This window comes from Lygodium microphyllum, chromosome 28 (genome assembly GCF_053477565.2).
Source record: "Lygodium microphyllum isolate KBCC chromosome 28, Lygodium_microphyllum_v1.1.10, whole genome shotgun sequence".
Classification (NCBI taxonomy): Eukaryota; Viridiplantae; Streptophyta; class Polypodiopsida; order Schizaeales; family Lygodiaceae; genus Lygodium; species Lygodium microphyllum.
In genome coordinates, this window is record NC_141162.1 from 1,026,314 (window position 1) to 1,046,860 (window position 20,547).

General features: G+C 39.2%; 1 pseudogene; it reads right to left on the reverse strand.

Moving 5' to 3' along the window:
• Positions 1-4,234: 4,234 nt before the first annotated feature.
• LOC148011116 (pentatricopeptide repeat-containing protein At2g39620-like) lies at positions 4,235-7,345 on the reverse strand (annotated as a pseudogene).
• Positions 7,346-20,547: the final 13,202 nt, after the last annotated feature.

Below are 20,547 nucleotides of genomic sequence, written 5' to 3' on the forward strand. Positions count from 1 at the left end.
ATTCCAATCTCCGAATAGTACTATCCTATCACCCACCACATGTAACTTAATCATTTGCCACATGCCAACTCTAAGCTGGGAAACATAGGGCATGTAAACTGAGACACATTCTAAAAGCTCTCCTGAGATGAACACCTTAATCCCCAATCTATTACCATTATTGTCACTGCATGCAATTTCACCTTCCAGTTTATCCTTGACAAACGACATCAATCCTCCTCTTCCTCGTTCACACACGTTGGGAAAGCAAGTGTATCTCGGCAAAACCAAAGACAAGGCACTTCCAAGATCGAGCTTGACTTCCTAAACACCAATGATGTCAAGCTTGCTTCTGTGAGACAAAGCAATCAATAAGTATTACCTCCCCCTTGAACAACGGCTCGAGCGTTCCATGAGAGAGTGAAGATATTGCATTAGGTCTGATCAGGCTTGCAAAATTCATTGAGAAGAATCAACATCAGCAAGGGGGGAAAAGGCTGTCCCCCTCTCAAAAGCTTCTTGATAGAGATCTTAGGATTGACATTCTTATTCTTGGCGTCCTCTGTCTTAATGTTGACCTAATTTTCTTTGTCAGAAGCCTTATAGGCACTACTTTGTTCTCCATGCTGGGTTCATTTTCTTTAGCACTGCCAGTTGCTGAAGATGACAAAGGGCGATTTTCGTGTTCATTAAAGAATTGACTTCACTTGTTTTCTCCTTAGAGCCTTCCGGATCATCACCTCCTCCCTCCTTCACCATTTTCTGAGGGTATGATTTCGCAAAATGGCTAGACCGATGGCATACATAATAGACATCAGGGAAATTAAAGAATGGGACTTCACAGACCAGTTCCAGGCCCCCTTGTCATGTATTTCCAGTACATCAGGGGATTCAACCCGCCTGTCCCACAATATGCAAGCTCTCCTTTCACCCTTGGGGTTGGATGGAAGCGGGGGAACATACAAAACCTTACCAATTGTTGAGGGAACGGCCTTGAAAACTCCATGGGGAAAGATACCCATATAGGGCACTGAGAGAGTAACACATCTTCAGGGGCAAAGGTGGCAGACCAGGGCAAACAATGCACCAGGTTGCCACGGAACATAACCAAACAGCAGTGCGAATGGACAGCACACAGAGGCTTTGCGCGCTCACACAGAGTTTTGCCTGTCCTTAAGGGAGGTTCTTCAAAACGTTATTTGAAGGGCCTGCATTATTCATCACAATAAGACTATTAAAAGGGCTATGAAGACTGATGATGGTTGGACTATTTCCAAATATGAATTGGAAATGCTTTGTGCCCAACATTCTACAAGTATATTGGTACATCAAAATCTTCCTCTGTACTCCCTAATTTGAACGACAGAGGAACCCTCTTGGGTCATGCTCACCCGATCATTGATGCTTCAGATGCTTTTTGCTAGAAAAATCTTTCACTGACTAAGCATTGCCTTAGACCCGTCAAAAGCTAGGGAATGGAAATTCTCCTAAATGGGATGGCTCTCAGGAAGTTGCATGTTCTTAGCACGGGCTAGCTAAGTTATTTCGTAAGAGAACTTTGTAAAGCACTTGCCGACTGATCACTTTGGTGCTGGTAGTGTTTACCTCGTTACTAAAATGCATGCTAATTGATTGAAAGATGTTCTTCATGCTATGTTGCCTCAGTCCGAATATGGCATTATTCCTAGAAGACAAATTATAAACAATCTAGTGGATGTGCCATTGTGCCTACAATACAAATTGCAAGCAATCTAGTGGATGTACTTTTTGCCATTGAATATGCTAAACATACAAATCAACATGTTCTAGTGTTGCATGTTGACGTGGAGAAAGAATTTGAATCTATGCATTAGGATTTCATCCCGCAGTCATTAGGAGGCCTAGGTTTTGGACTGGAACTACACAATATCATTTATTGGCTCTATCGGGGCAGCAATGTTTATTGCATTCTTGGTTCGAACCTGACAGAATCTTGGAGTTTGGGCAAATTGGTGAGGTGAGGTTGTCCTCTCAACAAAATGTTGTACGCATTTTCCACCCATACACAACTCTCTTACCTTGACCATCTTGTTGCACCTAATCAACTTGATGGGTTATAGCTTCCAAATGATTCCATTTTATGGGTTCAAGCATATATTAATGATACTTTTTTCCTCCATAGAAACGAACAAGAGGATTGCATAATGAGCACACTGGAAATTTTCGCATTGGCAGCAAGCTTTTGAATTAATCTAAACAGTTTGGTACGAATGTGAAGGATTAGTATGATTAGTTATGTCCAATTGAAATTCCAGATTTCCATGTCTTTTCGGACACTTAGATTATCCTATTTGCTGCTATATTATCCTCAAACTAACATCAAGTTGGGTATTAGATCACTTGAGAGCCAATTGTGATTATGGAAATTGTCTACATGGTCATTGCATGTTCAATTGTAAACTGTCCTCTCGATCATTATGGCCTATATACAAGTAGTCTACATTTGTTCCTGTAGAACACGAATGAAATTGATACTTTTATGTCCATGGAAATGAGCCTTTATGGAAAACTTATAGACATAACAAAATGTATTAGACATTGGCTATGAAAAAGTTTGCTTTGCAGTAATTCCATGGTGGCTTGAATGTCCTTAATATCCATTATTATGGATTGGCATGCACATTGGCTTTCTGCAAAGATCTAATGATGGTCAGCGACCTTGGCCTGAAATGTTGGTTGCTTTATGCACAAATCCTGCATTTATACATTTGGTGATTAGACCATTGATGCACTAGTGTGAAGGATTGGATTTTGGACATTTTCATAGTTGTTAGCTGGAAAGAGGTCCATCTTTTGCTACATTATTTCTTGTTAGCTGGAAAGAGGTCCGTCTTTTGCTGCATTATTGCTTTTTAGCGGGAAAGAAGTCCCTTCTCACATCGAATGAATGGTTAGAATAAAAGTTAACAGGAATTCACTTCACATGTAGAGCTTGCTTAGGAGTAAAGTCTTTAACCCCCTTTGGCAGTTGTTACACCAAGGTGCACTCTTGACATTTCCCCAAGCTCGAAGAATGTTATGCTTTGGACCATCATTGAAATTTGAAGGCCTCTTTGGAATTTGACTCAGAATATGATCGAGCCGTTTCAACCAGTTTCTCTTTTCACTGGAGCATTCCATAGAATGGAACAAACTATTCTCTTCATGATATAGCATGCAAAAGAATGTCTATTATTTTGCAACCTGAAACCCAGATATCTAATCATGCCAATTCCACTTGGCATATTATTTTTCTCATCAGATGGCATCAAGGTTTAGGACCAACAAACTGCAACTTGAGGAGAGACTTTCCTTATGGGGATGTAGGCTTAGTGTTCGTCCTTCAAGTTTTATTCTTGCCATCAGAAGGATTGCTCTTGTTACTTGTCACAGATGTGGTGCTCTGCATGAGACTTCTCTGAACAGTGTTTAGCATTGTCCACATTTGCAGGCACTTTTCAGCCAGCGTTTTTCTCTCAGACTTGGCAAGTTCCTCTGGCTCTTTGAATCTTTCCCAGTTTGAAGCCTTATGCTGCTTTCTTTTCCTGAGTGTGCTTCTGGACTCGCTGCAAATTCCACAACATGGCTACTTTTGAGTCTGCTGTTTCTGAAGGCCACACCTACTTCAGAAGATCTCTGTACCAATCTCTTTCTGACAGCCTTGTCACAAAAGGACTGGATAAACCTCAAAATGATATTTTTCATGATTCCTTTTGAACTTTCTGTAGGCTGCACTCAGCTACAGTCCCAGCCACTTTGTTTTATGATAGTTAATACATATTTTCCCACCAAACAAAGAGTATGTTTGTGTGTCTGACAATATGTATAGGGGGAGCAATCTGAACACCTGCTACCATCCTCTTTCATATCCCCAACAGGAAGATGCACCACCATTCCTGTCTCCTTGTTAAGGACAGGAAAGGGATGGCCCCAAATTTGGGACATGCCCCCAAGATAGTTGTCTGCGAACACCGTTCTGGCAATCCTGGGAACCATTTGTTCCCTGTTTCTAGGGTTCTCCATTTTCAAATTGTGAATGAAGTTTGCCCCTTTTGACATGAATATTGTGCTTCTCCATCTGCGAAATAAGCAAGGTAACCACAATGGCAGTCACCATAAACACACATGTTCTTCATGGTATCTGTATGTGTACCTTTAGAGGTATCGGAGATCATGCACAACAGTCAAGTTCTCACATACTAGCATAGCATATATTCCTTTCCATCATCTGACATGGTTTGTGTGAGCCAATGAAAATGTGGGGAATACCCCTCCAGCCGTAATTTTTTACCAATGTCCTTTAGCTTTACATGTGTAGACTTGCTGTGGGGATGGCTCATGTCGCCCACAGTAAAGGAATGTACATCTCCAACTACATCAGTCCACCAGCAACATCCTGGTACCTTCCAAGCTCCATTTTTTGTTCTCAAAGCCTCGACCTTGTCTGCTTCTTCTTGCATGCCAGCAGCTGCATATGTATTACTCATACAGATATATGCTGCAGCAGTTTTATCATCCAACTGCAGTGCATGCTCAAAGGCCCACCTCCCAAGCTCCACATTTACCCAATTCTGGCAAGCATCTGTCAACAGAGCCAACGACAAATCAGAATCTGGCACCTTCTCAATCACGTTTATGGCCTTGTCAAAATGACCTGCACGACTGAAAAGACCAACCAGGCAGCTGTGGTGTTCCAAACTTGGAATAATGTGATAGACGGTGCTCATCATATCGAAGTATATCCGCCCCTCCTCCACTAGACCTGCATGACTGCAAGCAGTAAGCAAAACACCGAAGGTGACACTATCTGGCTCTATGCCTTCACGTCTCATTTTGCTGAATAAGCTGAATGTCCTTTCAGCCTTACCAAGCAGAGCATATCCAGCCATGAGTGCATTCCAACAGTCTGCATTCCGTACTGGAAGCCTATCAAACAATTCTTGAGCTTTGGCAAGCTCACCACACTTGGCATACATGTCCACCAATGCAGTGCCAAGCATAATGTCACGATTTTCTGAAAATCCCAGCCTGTGGATCTCGGCATGTATATCTTCACCCTCCTCAGTTGCTCCTATACTGCCACAGGCTTTCAAAATGCATACAAACGTGACTGCATCTGGAGAGAAGCCCTCGTCTCGCATCTGCCTAAAGCAGTTCAGAGCTTCCTCACCAAGCCCATGCTGGGCATATCCAGTGATTAGCACAGTCCAAGTAACTGCATTCCGTACTGAAAGCCCATCAAATACTTGTTGCCCTTTGGCAAGTGCCCCACACTTGGTGTACATGTCCACCAATGCAGTACCCAGCACAACATCAGGAGTCTCCAGTAACCCCAGCCTGCGAACCTCTGCATGTATCTCTTCACCCTTCTCAATAGCTCCTATGCTGCCACAAGCTTTCAAAACACATATAAAGGTGGCTATATCTGGGGAGAAGCCCTCTTCTCGCATCCGCCTAAAGCAATTCAGCGCTTCCTCACCAAACCCATGCTGGGTGTATCCAGCAATAAGTGCATTCCAACAAACTGTATCCCATACTGGAAGCCCATCAAACACTTCTTGTGCCTTGGCAAGTGCCCCGCACTTGGCATACATGTCCACCAATGCAGTGCCTAGCATAGTACCATGATTTTCTAGAAACCCCAGCCTGCGAACCTCAGCATGGATCTCTCTGCCCTTCTCGGCTGCTCCTATGCTGCCGCAAGCTTTCAAAATGCATACAAAGGTAACTGTGTCTGGGGAGAATCCCTCATCTTGCATCTGCCTAAGGCAATTTATAGCTTCCTGACCAAGCCCATGCTGGACATATCCAGCAATTAGCGCATTCCAAGAGACTATATCCCGTACTGCAAGCCCGTCAAACACCTGTTGTGCTTTGGTAAGCACACCACACTTGGCATACATGTCCACCAATGCATTGCCAAGCACAGCATCATGGTTTTCCAATAACCCCAGTCTGTGGAGCTCGGCATGCAGCTCTTCACCCCTCACCACTGCTCCTATGCTGCCGCAAGCTTTCAAAATGCAGGCAAAGGTTACTTTGTCTGGTGAGAAGCCCTCTTCTCGCATTCTCCTAAAGCACTTCAGAGCTTCTTCACCAATTCCATGCTGGGCATATCCAGCGATTAGTGCAGTCCAAGAAACTGCATCCCGTACTTGAAGCCCATCAAACACTTCTTGAGCTTTTGCAAGGGCACCACACTTGGCATACATGTCCACCAATGCAGTGCCAAGCACCTTGCTATGTTTTTCCAAGAAGCCCAACCTGCGGACCTCTGCATGTATCTCCTCACCCTTCTCAATTGCTCCTACACTGCCACAGGCCTTCAAGATGCATGCAAAGGTGAGTGAATCAGGGGAGAAGCCTTCAACTTGCATCTGTCCAAAACAGTTGAGGGCTTCCTTCCCGAGCCCATGCTGGGCATATCCAGCAATTAGTGCAGTCCAAGAGATTGCATCCCGTACTTGAAGCCCATCAAACACTTCTTGAGCTTTTGCAAGCGCACCGCACTTGGCATACATGTCCACCAATGCAGTCCCTAGCACAACATCCTGGTTTCCCAATAGCCCCCGTCTGCGGACCTCCGCATGTATGTCTTTTCCCTTCTCAGTTGCTCCTATCCTGCCACAAGCTTTCAAAATGCATGCAAAGGTGGTTGCATCTGGGGAGATGCCCTCATCTCGCATCCGCTCAAAGCACTTCAGAGCTTCCTCACCAAGCCCGTGCTGCGCATATCCAGCAATTAGTGCATTCCAAGAGACCACGTTTTGAACCGGAAGCATATCAAAAACCTCTTGAGCATTGGCAACTGCACCGCACTTGGCATACATTCGAACTAGGGCGGTGCCTATGTAAGCATCCCTTTGGAGCAGCCCTGCTTTGAGGACATCGCCATGTAGTCTGCTGCCTTTAAGCAGGTCCTTCTGTCTGCCACAAGCCTTGATGGAGTCCATGAGGTCCCCTAAAGGAGAAAACTCTCCAGCTTTCGGTCTTAATTCCTCTTTGTTGTGGCGATCATCCATCTGAAGGGGCTGCCTAGTCTGTCTGTGAGGGGACCTTGGCTGATGATCCAATGTCGGAAAGTGCTTACTTCCTAAACGAGAATGAGAATGTGACAGATGAGGCTCATATACCTTGTTGCTGATGCTCCGCCTGTGCCAGAAGTAGGACTCCTTCCATAAATTCTCTGGGCCTCTGCATGCCACCATAGATTCTCTAAGCCTCCGCATGCCATTCAGAAGCGATCGATGGAAGGAGCCATTAGACTGTAGTGCAAAATTAGCTACTCTGCAAGAACTTGCTTGTACAGAAGTTTTACTCGTCTACATCTACATCTACATCTATTCTACATTAAACGTTATGGCCAATGATGCCATGTGTCAAAAAACCTTAAAAACTACCGTTATTTATTTTAGGACTATCCACTGTTGATATTCCTGTTACTTCCTACCATTAATATATTTAAAAAGTTAAAATTCCTTATTAAGACACTGAATTAGTGGATTTCTTGCTCTACCCTTATGAATAAATTGCCAAAGTGGCATCATATTCTAAAATAAAAAGGAGGGTGTTAGAAAGAATCATGAATTGGAAAATCAACCAAAATATTGATTTCTCACATAGCTTAGAGTGGTGCCATAATGAACATGGTGCAACAGCGTTAAATATACTCAATACTCCACCCTCAAAAGGTGCCACCAATGATCTAGGGTGCTCAAATTTATAAGGCCTCCATTATAAGGGAAAGCCATAAATGAGTCACAACATTGGTTGGGTTCTAACTTTTATGTCAAATGAGGTATATATGGCCAACTGGCAAAAAGGTGACCTTTTTGGGTCTAGCCTTTGAGGTCCCAAGGGTCATAGAGGTAGCCCCTAGCTAGGAGGTTCCCCCTTATAGGGGTTTGGGGGGCAACACCCCCAACCCAATGGCAAAAGATATGTTCCCTCGCCAAGTAGCAAAGGTTGATAGACATGTCAATTAGTTCCGACTTAACCATCTTCACAAGCTATAATAGAAAGACACCCTCAAAACCATGATCATCTAGCTTTTGCCCAATCAAAGTTCTTCCAACCAACCTTAATGTTGAGAGTGGAAAAAGACTGAATTTTTTATTGATTTTTGTTGTTTTTGAGGTCTGAATGATTGATTTTTGATGGATTTAGAGTGATGTATGGTTGTTAAAGGAAGTGTTTGAGAGTGTTTTGGATGATATTGATTATGTTTTGAAAGTCCATGATGATTTTCAGTAGAAATATGAAGCTCTATGATGTTCTGATAGGTTCTGATTGGTTCTGTACACCTTCTGTATAGCTTCTGTTTTGTTCTGATTTTCTTCTGTATGAAGCATGGATTGATGATTGATGAAGATTGAGATCTTTTGGAAGCTTATTGAATAGTTTTTGATAGTTTGGAATGATTTGAGTATGAATTATGAGGTTCTGATGACCTTCTGTAACCCTCTGTAGACCTTCTGTAGAGCCTCTGTCTCTGCTCTGTAACTGTTTTGTAGCTGCTCTGGTATTGTACTGTATTGTTCTATAGATCTTCTAGAAGTGTTCTGTAGAATGTATGTGTGACTTTGGAAAAATTTTCAAACTTTTAGAAAGGATGAATCTAAGTTCAAAAGAGCTAAAACAAGTGGAAGAAGCAACTGCTGAAGAATGAAGAGAAGACTGAAGTGACAGTGACAGTAGTGAGCTGTGAAAAGACACTGTAATGGCTCTAGTGACTCTTCATATCAGACATACCTCTTGGGAGGTGCATCCATGACCTAAGAAGGATTATTGAGAGTTATTATAAGAGTATTGTAGTGAGGATATGATGTACTATTGAGAGAGAGAGTGAGAGAGAGCCAGAGATAGTCAATTCTATCAAAACAGTGTAACTGTATATGAGAGATTGAGAGAGAGAACTATGAAGATATTGAAGATGAATAATATGTGATTGATTTCCATTTAAAGATGGTGTATTCTTTTGTGTTCTTTGTTATATTGGTGGATTATATGAAGTTGTTGAAGAATATGGTTGATTTTATCAAATCTGTGGGAGATATCTACTATGATGTTGCGTGAAGATTTGTTGTTTCCTTTGTTTTGATCATCAAAAGAATGAAATAAAAGCTTGTTGATGTTACAAGATATATTTTCTTGTAGTAGAATCCCCTTTTCCTTGGTGTTCCTCTTGGGGCTCCACTTAAACTCTCCATCTAGCATCTATTTAGATCGCCATCTAAGCTTCACACTGGAAGTGCATGGGTGGATAGGCCACCTTTGTATCAGTTTGTTTGCAACCAAAGAATTCTTAGTTATTCTCTAATTTGTTGTGTACACTCTATTCCTTGATTAGATTCTATATGTTGTGTCATGTAACTTTTACAGGCATTGCCTTTTGCCTCCTTAGGTGCTAAAAATGTGGCTACTTCTACATTCTACACATTTGAAAGCCTAGTAAAGTGTCTAGGTGTGGCACTGCTCATACTCATTAGCAATTCTCAGGTGATAGCCTAACGAATGTTATGCCATTGAGGAATGCCACATGTCGAGAAAAACAAATATTTCCAAAAACTTGAAATCATAAAAAAATCATGAAAATAAACTAAAATTATTAATCACTTGTATAAATCTACTCATTAATTGTTCTCATTTTGCAACCTTATGAAGGAAATGCATAGGTTCCTAGATACAATTTGATTGATAAACTCGTAGAAAAAAACATATACAAAGGCACTCTATGAATGCCAAGTGATTGTATTATTTTCTTTAAAAAATCCATTTTTCACAAGACCAAAATTTCCCTTTCACAACCAAAAGGAACAAAAGAAAAAGTAATTATCCATTGTGATAATATTTTTCAGATATTTTGTTTTCTTTATTATGACTAAATGAAGGGACAAGTTCATACTTGCTTTCTTTAGAAAAGGTTGGTCCACATTGGAGATTATCATAGCATAACAATCTCTATTGGATGGTATTGTCTACCTAAAGCATTTTAGTGTCTTTGAGTATAGTAAGATTTGGAGTGTGACTCTTAGATTAACCATCCATCATTTTGCCAATTGAGTTATATGGGCAAAAATTATATTAGTATGAGTCACTAGAAGATCAATTTATATATGATAATTATATAAAAATAACGCTAATACAAAATGGTTCAAAAGGGACTCTATACCAAACCTTAAGAAACTACTTCCTTTTAGAAATTTTGAAAGTAGGAAAGTTGGTCATTTTTATCAAAAGAGATTGCCTAAGTCAATAATTAGCAATTCAAATAAAGTAATGTAAGTTAATATATCATATTCATCTCCCATGAATGTTGCTGGAAAAGCAAGGTGTGAAAAGCCTAGAAAACGACCTTTGATCAAAGTTAAGTCTCCACCTATTTCCATGCTCAACTGGATTTCTTAAGTTGATCTTTTGCAGCTAGTCATATGGAAAATTGTCCAAGTATATGAGGAATGAGAAAAGTATAAGACAACAAATCAAATGTAGATGGAAAGAGCTAAAATTGCCTTGGTCATTAGTAGCAACCAATATAGGTTAAATTAAGTTGGTTCAAGCAAGCGTTTGAAACAATGGAGAGGAGAGAACACTAAGAGACAGTAATTGCTTATCAAGTAATTATAAAGACTTAAAGGTGGTATCAGTAGAGACGAGCAAGAGGATAAGATGGTTAGAATTATTCAAGACTTTAATGCAAATGATTAACCCAAGACTCTTGTGAATGATATGAATGTGGCAAATTTAAGAACAAACATGGAAAAAGCAAGTTCAAAAACAAAAAAACACAAAGAATAATGGGAGATGGCAATGAGTTCCTCACTTGTTTATTAAAACATCAAAGACTTTGTTGCCTCAAAATACATAAGGGTTTTCACCATTCTTTTTTAAATAAGACAACTATAATGTAAGGACATGCGTGTGTGTGCACGTGCGCACGCGCACGCATGCGTGTCTCTTTTCTTGGCTTGAATTCACTTGAATATTAAAGTCTCTTATTCTTTTCATCTATCTAATGGGCACGTGGGTACGTGCACATGCATGCACGAAAGAGACACACATCAAAATGAATCAATAATCTTGAGGACATTCACATAAGGGTAAAGGGTCTAATAAGGCAGCTCTCCCCAAAAGTAGAATTCACTCCGCCCCAACTTAGTGAGAGTTTTGCACAAAAGATGCATCTTATTAACCACTTAAAGATTTGACACAAAATTTTATCTATTATATATAAATCTAATGTGAGTCAAATTATTGGACCGTATAAATTCCTCTATGTTTTGAATTTTCTAAAATTGTGAAACAATGCATCCTTGTGTGGGAATTTATTGACCCCTCATTGTCACTCTTTTGTGAACCCTTTATTTATAACTAGGTCTACATGATAAAAATATCAAAATATACCAGTTTATTCCATTTTGAGTATCATATGTTATATATACCTCAACTATTAAATAGTATCATGTAACTTATTTGAAAAGAAAAAAAGATGTAATAAGAGACCATTAGATGTCACTCTATTGGCTCCTTTACCTAGTATATGCAAAAGCCAAGTTATTGTTTGACAAGATTCCAAATTTGAGATTCAATTCTTAATATCTTGATGGCCTTTTCACTTTCTTTTCTTACAATAGCCCACCATCTTGCAAACTAAACACAAGACATAGCTATGAGGTTTGCACTTGATTTTTAAGAGGAAGGTAGAAGAAAATATCTACCTACCTAATGTGTAGAAATTCCTCAAGGAGCTTATCTTGCTTCGAGTTAGGTTGCAAATATCATCGATCGAAGATGGAATGCACATCCATATGACTTTAAATGAGGCAATCGAAAGAGCAATACAATAGGGAGACTGTTAAAAAGATCAAATGTCATATAATTCATAGTCTTACAACTCTCAACCTTTTCTTTTTTAGTGATATTTAAATCATATTATAGAAGAGCTTGGGAAAGCCAAAATCCCTTATCACTCTTTGTAAAGCATTTAAATGTGATCCCATACACCTAGTTGTTCTTGCGTAGAGTGTTATGTCCTATTAGTGAATCTTAAAGGCAATCTTATACACCTAGATGTTCTTGCATAGAGCTTTATACACCTAAACAAAACCTCTAAAGACAATTCAATTGTCCCACACCCAAGTATATTTTTGTGAGGACTTTAGGTCTACACGACTATGCACGAGTCCAAGTCACAAAGAGAGAATGCAAAAAGGAAGAGAGAGGACACAAAAAGAAAAAGAGAGAACGCATAAAGGAGGAGAGGTCTTATTGACCAATCTCCAATTGATAACTCTTGAGTACTCCAACAAATTAATGGAGTACCCTCATTTTTAGAGGATACTCCATCAACTTTCAAAGTGTTGATACATCAGTTACAATAATGAAAGTGTGTCGACCACACGTGTTATAACCTCTACTTCATCAACTTGTGTAGGTAGAATTTATTGCTACTCCATCAACTTGTGTAGGTAGAAATTACTCACACATGGCCTAGTTTTTTTGGGACTTTTTACATCAAAAGTCTACTTTCGCTCACCCACAAGTGCTTGCATGTTATTCCCCTAAGAAACCTTTGGCACATGGCTCAGCTTGATACTTAAGCATATATTTCAAAAAATGCAGATTGAAACTACACCTACAAAATCAATAAAGTAGAGGATGAAGATTTCATCTAGTGGGCACATCGATGCAGGTATACCACTAAAAAATTTCAAAGGCAAGTTTGAGGTTGATATGTGAAACCCTCTTCTAGCAATATTCCATAGTCTGATTCTTTAGGCTCTCCTCATCTGAAGTACCTCTATCATTGAAGAAAGCACTCCTTATTCTTATTACACCAAAACTTGCATAAAGGCCTATAGGGAACTCTAATAACATCCTAGACCTAGATACTCTACCCTCAGTCATCAATTTTCTTTTTGTTATAGATATAATTAGTGTAGGCTAGTGGTTTTGTTGAGATGATCAGCTCAACACGTGCTGGCATTGATGATGGATGACCTAATTAGATGGCTCTACACATCTACACTTCACTCAATGATGGTCATTAGATCCTCACATGGCTACTAACTTATCACTTATTATATTTCATTTATTGCACCTACCTATAGTTGGCATAGTTATAATGCTAGTTAAAGTCAGTTATGCACTATTTGACTTAGTAGGCCACTTTCTTTTATGTTGTCTCTTATCTATACTTTGCGTACATTGTATTGCCTATGAAAGAAGAAGAAGAAAAAAGCAAGAGAACATTTTGGCCTCCATCTCTCTTCTTGTGTTGTTGACTGAGCTTCCTCTCATGTGTATGGTTTGTGTTTGGCGCAATAGCTCAAGCAAGTCGCCCAACCACGTGAATCCTGACATGAAGGATGCTTGGTGTGTTGCTGTGAAATGTTGCAGAAGACTTGCTTACTATTTTGTATCAAATTTGTGATAATGGTAGAGAACAATGGAAGCGCAATCATTGAGAAGCTAAACAAGAATAACTACCTATCATGGAAGTCCTATGTGACAAACTTCCTTATTGGAAATGATCTCTATGAGTTTGTTTCACGTGAAGAAATGAGTTGGAGCTAAGTAATCTTACGAGTACAGAAGAATTAAAGGCGTGGAAAGAATGGAATGCAAAAGAAAAAAATGTGATATATTCGCTATCTGTAGTCATTGTGATAATACTATATTGGGACATATCAAAAATAAAAAACTTCACATGCAACTTGGACAATTTTTGAGAAATGTGTTCAGTACATACAAAGAAACGAAAGATTCAACCCAAGCAAGAGTTGAACACTTTGAAGAAAGGGAAGATGTTTGTAAATGAGTATAATTTGAAAGTGAGAAGCATTGCAAGTGCCTCAGCAATTATTGATGCAATGCTTGATGATGATGATTTGGTTTCATCTACTTTAGGTGACCTAGATAATGAGAAGACTTGGAAATCATTTGTCACTTCTATATATGTACGAAAGCCATTTTCAGTTTTGGATGAGTTGGTCTCTCTCATGATCATTAGAGAGATCAAGATGCAAGGTGAACCATCTGAAAGAAGTGGTGAACAAGTCAAAGCATTTTACTCAAGTTTAGAAAGGGGACATGGCAGATCCTTTTAAAGAGGCTGTGGTATGGGATATGTTGGTGATAACTAGCAAAACACGTTAATTTACCAGTTCAGTGAAATGCAAGTTTTACGAGGCCATAGAAACTTTAGAGGCAAGGGAAACTCTAGAGGTGGAGGTGGATGGCAAAACAAAGATTCTAGCAATTCTACTATTGTTTACCATTATTTTAGCAAAACATATTATATTACAACCCATTGTTATGCTAAGAAGGATTATATCCACAATGGTAAATATTGTAGCAAGGAAATTATACATCCTCTTTCGATAAAATGAAGACAAAAATAAGCATATGTTTGTTATGCAACATATGATGAATGTTGTTATAGGAAAGGGGACACATGATGATGTATGGTATATTGATTCAAGGTGCATCTAATCATATGACCAATCATGTTGAATGGTTTGGAGAGATGTAGGATTTACAAATTTGAGGTTTTGTGCAAATGTGTGATGATTCATGTCACCCAATTTCACAGAGTTCCCTTGTCCTTGCATGATGATCAAACAAAGAGTCTGTCAGATGTATTACATGTGCCATCCATCACAAATAATTTAGTGTGTGTTGGTCAAATGGTAGAGCATGGGTTGTAGGTTTGATTTCATCTTAAATGTTATTTTTTGGAAGACTTTAACGATAAGTATAGGTTGGTCGCAAAAGGAAGTAGAGTTGGCACATGTTCACCTTAGATATTAGACTTCTTGCTATGATTTCTATGCAAATGTATTAAACATGCAAATGTACAAAGGCTAAATTTAATATAGTCCAAAGGGTTGGTTATAGGGTTGCTACTTTCAAGGATACTGTTGAAACAGAAACAAGCTTGAAAATTAAGTGCTTGAGATTTTATGGAGGGAAAGAGTACCTCTCTAATGAGTTCAATGACTTCTTGAGGTCTCATAGGATAAAGAGATGGTTTACTTGCAGGTATACCCCACAACAAAATGGGGTTGTAGAAAGAAAAAATAGACATATTCTAAAAGTTGCACTGGCATTGACGGTGGCTAAAAAAATTTTGCCAAAACATTTTTGGTTTGAAGCTATTCATACTAATGTCTATATTATGAACAAAACTCCTATATCTGCAGTTCATGGAATGACTCTCGAAGAATGCTTTATAGGCAAGAAGCCTGATGTGTTACACTTCAAAGTGTTTGGTTGCATTGCATATGTTCATGTGCCAGATGAGCTGTGAAAGAACCTTGATTCAAAGGTTGAAAAATATAGTTTTATTAGATACTCTTTAGAGTAAAAAATATATTATTGTCATAGCCATGTCATAGATCAATTCAGAGTGAGCAGGGATGCTATTTCTTATGAAATGAGCAGTTGGTATTCATCTAGTGGTGATGCATTAGATGATGATGAGGATCATAGTAGTTATGTGCAAAAAGAAAAGAAAGAATCATAGAGCCTTAGTGGACTAGAAACATCATATGGTATTACATTTACAATTAGCTCCCCTTGGTCTAGGAGACAAAGAATCAGTTCCACATCTTCAGGTGTATCTATTAGTATTGTAGGTAAAGAAAAAGGAAAGAAGAATTTGTCAAATGGTAATGATGCATATGCTAATTATTTGGGGTTTGATGGAGATTCCAGCGGTTCAAAGAATTTGGATGATGAGCTTGGTATTCCTTTAGTCAGGACACAAGGTGTACAGAGAGCACATGATAATGTAAAGCCTCTACTAATTGATACAATGATACGAGGGTCTAGTAGGGTTAGATACCTTATTAAAAGATTTTATTTTGAAGGTTATACAGCTTACCATTATGCTTATATGGCAAAGGTGGTTGAGCCCACTTGCTTTAAGGATATTGTTGGTCATGCCCATTGGAATATAGCAATGGATGAGGAGATAGCTGCATTAGAAGCCAAAAAATACTTGAGATCTAGCATCATTGCCTAAGGGCAAGAAAGCTACTGATTGTAAGTGGGTGTACAAAATTAAGCATAATATAGATGATTCTATTAGTAGGTATAAGGCTAGGCTAGTTTTTGCAAAAGGCTATGCTCAAACATATGGCATAGATTATGAAGAGACATTCAGCCCAGTTGGCTGATGGCAATTGTTAGATGTGTGATTTCTTTGGCAACAACCAAAGGCTGGAATTTGCAGCAAATGGATGTCAAGAATGCCTTCTTGCACAGTGAATTGCTAGAAGAGATATATATGGAGCAACCACAACAAGTTATGAGGATTTAGAGCATCCCACATATGTGTGTAGGGGTTAGAGAAGGTACTCTTTGGGCTGAAGCAAGAACCTAAAGCATGGCTTGACAAGGTCAGAGAGTATCTTGTTAACATTGGCTTTTATGTTTTTGATATTAATCACTAACTTTATGTGAGAAAGGAAGATGTAGGCTTGGTCATCATAGTCATCTATGTGGATGACTTGTTTATTACAGATGACAATGATAGTAGGATTGCTGAAGTTAATGACATTTTGAAGAAGAAGTTCGAGATGAAGGATTTGGGTGAGTTGAGGTACTTTCTTGGTATTGAGGTGATTAGATGTGATAATGGTATATGGTTGTCCCAAAGATAGTATGGCTTAGATATGTTGTCCAAGTATAGTATGACAACATGTAAGCCTTTTTCAATGCCATTGGAGCGAGGACAGTAGAGAGATCGATTTACATAACTATCACAAGACTTAGACTTGAGTTACGCTATTGGCCTTATCAGCTAGTTTATGAAGATGCCTAGAACGCCTCATTTGGATGCAATTAGACTCATATTGAGGTATATGAAGTCCACTTTGCATTATGGATGGTAGATAAGGATATGCTAGTGTTTAGATACATAGATGTAGATTGGGCTGGTTGCACGTCTAATAGAATATCTACTAGTGGATTCATGTTTTTCCTTGGTATGTAGCAGTTACGTGGAGCAACAAAAGTAATCTATAGTTGCTTTATCAAGTACAAAGGCTAAGTACAAAGGTATTGCTATGGCAGCATGTGAGGTGGCATGGCTACAAAAGTTATTGGATGATTTGGATGTGCAGGGAGATGGTCCAGTTGTTATTCATTGTGACAACATAAGTAGCATATAGTTAGCTAGGAACCTATGTTCTATGCTAGGAAAAAACACATTAAGTGTAATAAAGCAAAATTAGTACCTTAGCCAATATTTAGCCTTAGGTCTAGGGTTAGATATAAAAGGCCTAAGTTGTAAATTGCAAAGGATCTTTTGCCAATTGTAAAAATTATGTTTGGCCACCATGGCATCGGGGTAGATTCCATGTCTCTCCATAGCATGAGGAGGATATCATACTATAGCTTCTCATGAATGAATCTCAACCTTTGTAAATCAAGTGATACCATGATTCATGACAGCCTAGCTACCTTGGCTATGTCTTTCTTGGCATTTCTGTGAGAATTTGTGTCTTTACAATGGTATCAAAGCTTTGAATTTGATTCTTGGCAAGGTCGTTTTCAAGTCCAGATTTGGTTACTAACACCATTTTGAGTAGCTGGGATTCAAGATTTGGTTACATGCCTTGGTACACTTCAAACTATGACTAGTTAGGATTTCATGCAATTAGCCTTGACCAATTTTAGAGCTCTTCGAGAAGATTTGAAGTGGAAATGGCAGGTTCTTGGACATTTTGGCAACTCGTGGTCAAGAAGAGGCCCATTTTGGAGGTTCTTGGTATAATTGAGGTTAATGAAGATTAATAAAAACTTAAATAGGGATTACTTTTGTTAAATAAGGATTTCTCTTCTTTCTCTCAGCTTGTTCTCAAGCTTCCATGGATCAGTCTTGATCAGATCTTCTTCCCTTTGTTCTAGTATTAGAGGGGCACCCCTAGCTTGACTCTTGATCTCTCTACAAGCTCAACAAGCACCATAGTTGATGGGAACCTTGCCACATGGACAACCATCAAATCAGTGCAATTTACACTGAATTTTGGAGATTCTTCATTCTCAGTAAGGCAAACATTCTCTAGCTTCAATTGTGCTTTAATCAAGCTCTAAACTCTCTAACAAAGAGCTCTTGGTTGTTAAACTCAAGCTCCTTCTCTTTTCTTGAGCCCTTGAAGCTTTATGGAAACCCTAGCTATGGCAAATTCAAGACAACAAGGGTATTTTGACCATTTCTTGAAGATTTGAGAGGGAATTTATGCTCCTTAAGCTCAAAGTTAAAGATAAGCATCTACATTCATCATTGAGTTGACATTGGAGCTTCTTGGCAAGATTTGAAACAATTTCTTCATTCCAATTTGGGGGAAAATAAGGTAGCCGTAAATTTCTTCAAATTTTTTCTTGAATGAGGCTCCAACCATAGGGCTTATGGTTTATTCAACTCAAGGAAGGTGGGAGTAAAGCCACATTGCCAAGATGTTGCTAACATTGAGACATATAATCAAGATTGAAGTCATTTTCACTCTCTTGGACATTTGATTGTATAATACCTTCTTCTATTCTTAATCTCCATCAATAATTAATGCTTCTTCATTACTCAAAGGCTCTTTTCCTATGGTGATTGAATGAATCTACCCAAGCATGGATTTCTAATCATCCATTAGAGCACTCTTCATTAATACAAGTTGAAGACATATTGGGCAAGCATTATGGGACCATATTTTGGTTTAAGCTGAACCTATGGCACTCAATCTTGATCAATTTGGAGATGAATTATGTGGAGAATGGATTCCTATAGGTTTTGCAAGTCTAAACAGTAGTAAGAGCTAGATTTTGGGACCTGTTTTTGAAGCAAAAAAGTGCTCGGGAGGTGTAAAAGACCAAAGTTTCATGGAAAATGAAATAGTTGCGGATCGATGAGCTAGAGTTTTCCTAGATAGAGTTCAATGCCATGAACGCAATGCTAGTCTCAATTCATCAATTAGATTTGTTTGACTACCCATTTAATCCTCGCAAGATTTTGTGTTATAAAACAACCATGTGATCTGGGAGCTGAAAAGTGCATAACAGAGGCCAAGTTGATAGATTTTGACACTGTGAGGTTGATTGTCTAGTTCGTTTGCAAATTGAGTTTGTTTGGGACTCTGTCGACAAAAAACCACTTGATATAGTGTGAAAACTTGAAGATGAACTAGTTTTTTTTGTGTTTAAAGACTTAAGCCTTAATTAAAAGGCTAAAAAACTCTCAAATCTAAATCATAGGGTGGAGGTGCTAAATTTTTTGGCACTCCCTTCTTGATTTAAAAAATCATTTTTGGTGGCTATTGGCATTAGAGGGAGGCAAGAGGGCAGTAAGATAAAGAATTTTATCACCATCCAACACAAGAATCACATAAAAAATGATGCAATAAATGAAGAGATCAGTTTTTAGTCTTTCTCTCTCCTCTCTCCTCGCTCTTCTCTCCTCTCTCCTCTTACTGTGTGTTTCCATGGTTGATTTTATGAGAGAAGGGGGTGGGTTGAGATGAGAGATTTTGATTGTGGAATGATATTGGAGCATAAAGGAGCGTAAATCACTACAAGGAAAGGGGGGAATAGTGATGCCAAGTTCTAACACAAATTAGCAGCATCACTAGCAATGCAAATAGCGATGGTACTCAAACAAAAAAACGCAGCCGAAACCCAAGCGCAGCATTTTGCAAAAGAGAGAGCAAAAGAGGAAAGGAGAGGGAGAGAAAGAGAGAAAGAGAGAAAGAGAAGGAAGGAGAGCTTCTCCCCATTGCTATCGCCGCCGTTTGCAAAGAAGAGGAGGAAGTGTACGAAGGGCGAAGAGGAGACGACACGAAGGGGAGGAAGTGTACGAAGGGCGAAGAGGAGCTGACACGAAGAGGAGACGAAGAATCCATCTTTGAGCCTTTGGAGTGAGTATATTGCTCCCTCTTGCTTTGTTCTTGTTCTTTCTCCTTTTCTTTTGTTTGTTTTTGTTGAGAATGAGGTGCACTGAGGGAGAAAGAGAGGAAATGAGAGAGAGAGAATAAGAAAGGAAAAGGAAGAAAGAACGAGAGAGAGAGGGAATAAACATGAAACATAATAAAGAAAGAGAGAAAGAGGGAGAAAGAGGGAGGGAGGGAGGGAGGGAGGATAATGAATGAGAAAACACGAGGGGATAGAGAAAAACAAAGAGAGACTGTAGTCATGCAAGAGGACATTTCATAGTTAAAAGCTTGGTGAAAGAAACTCCCTACACCTTGACACATCACAAGGGCCATTGTACTTGAGAAGGAGTAACCAAGTCTTCACTAACGGGAAGCTCAACTCAACTCACTTGTTTGGACACCTTTAGGAGTGTTTTCAGAGCATTAGATAGAGACAAAAGAGATTGTGCCAACACTTCTGATACACTCACTTCCAAACTAAGTGCTAAAGGCTCACTTCATACCTCGAGAAGTGAACTTGAGTAGTCAACCTAAAACTATTCTTAAGCTCACTTGTAACCATTTGGTGAGAACAACTTGAGTGGAGGTAGTATCAATAGTGATAGTCAAGCCCTTGGACCTCCTG